Source organism: Cephus cinctus, unplaced genomic scaffold (genome assembly GCF_000341935.2).
Source record: "Cephus cinctus unplaced genomic scaffold, Ccin1 Ccin1_scaffold0168, whole genome shotgun sequence".
In the NCBI taxonomy this organism is placed as follows: domain Eukaryota; kingdom Metazoa; phylum Arthropoda; class Insecta; order Hymenoptera; family Cephidae; genus Cephus; species Cephus cinctus.
The window spans coordinates 359152-360744 of record NW_014332892.1 but is presented as its reverse complement, the minus strand read 5'-3'; positions in this window follow the sequence as shown (position 1 = coordinate 360744).

The following is a 1593-nucleotide window of genomic DNA, read 5'->3' as shown; positions in this document are numbered from 1 at the left end:
CACTTTGCATTTCCTTTCCTCCCATTACCTAGTCCCTATACCTTTCCCTCCGCCCGGCAAACTCCGTGTATTTAAATGCAAAGTCCCGAAAAATTCTTCGACGCCGTCGCGTTCCCATGAAACTACATTCATGACGAATGGATGGATAGCAGATGAAAAAAGGTTCGTTTTGACATCGCGAAAATCCTGCGTAGGCCTGCGACCATCGAAACGACAACACGGCATGCCGTGAGTAAAACTTGATCGAACTTTTATCTAATAAATTAATAATTAATTTAAATCCACCCCCGAATCGTCCCGTGACCTTCGACCCCTGCCATTCATCCTATTAAACTTCTTCCCATAGGCCGATAATAAAACTGTCTCGGCATTTCGATGGACACAATGAGTTACGATAAGCCCGAATGGACGGAACTTCGTCGGAGGGAGAGGTATCGGTTCTTGTGGTATTTTTACCATGAGAATCAGGTTGAGTTCAATGACGTCATCTTGTCAATACAACGAAACGAACTTACTCGACGCCCCATATCGCTTACTAACCATTTCTTATTCGTTTGCCAAGTCTGTCGCGTGTATCTTCCTGTCGACGATAATGACGATGACAATGATAACGAGAACGGTAGATCGCACATCAGACGCCTTCCCAGAACCCCTCCGTCGGTAAGAACGAACAACGACGTTACCATCCTCTCGATCTTTCCAACTATTATCAAACAACGACCTGGCAATAGGTGCCTAGGAAAGTGGCTCGGACAACAGTGTTACCAATAGAAAGCGGATTAACAGCTCTAGGGTAAATTTGTGCGTATCGTGATTTTACTCAGGTGGGTTGGTAATGGGAGCGGGAATAGTTGAAAAAGGTTAGGAAGATTTTAGCATGTGTATATATATATATTTACATACATATACATATATATATATATATATATTTACATACATATATATATATATATATATATATATATATACATACATAACAGCCAAATCCTAAGTACCTACTATAGAATCCGCGGTTGGTTAAACACAACCCGGGAATACGAACGATTAAGTTTGAAAAGTGATAGCCGCAAGGCATTTCCGGTTAGCGCCGACAGACAATAAAACCAAGAGGAAAATTCTAAACGGGCGACGTTCAACGCGTTGCGAACTATGTAAATCCTTTGTCGGTCGGGAATACAACGTTTAGTCGGCCAATCGAAATTCCGAAAGCCTTCCGCCGCCTTCACCCCCTCATCATCGGGTTCGGGACACGCCTAGTGCGATATGTCACCGGGATGGGAAAAGAAAGAAAATAGGAAAACAAAAAAAACAGGTATTGTGTACAAGAGCGAGGCTGGCCTTTGAAAAAAAATCACACGACAACCACGCGCAAAGGTACCGATGCCTCTATTTTCTCTCTCTCTCTCACTCTCTCTCTCTCTCTCTCTCTCTCTCTCTCTCTCTCTCTCTCGCACACACAGTTTCTTTCTCTCTCGTACTCACTCTTGTTTCTGTAGTGAAAAAAAAAAAGTTAAAAAAAAAATTTTTCTAAAATTCCCCACCTCTCTCCTCGCGTCTCTTATCTTTCTTTTCTTTTTATCCCCCCCCCCCCAC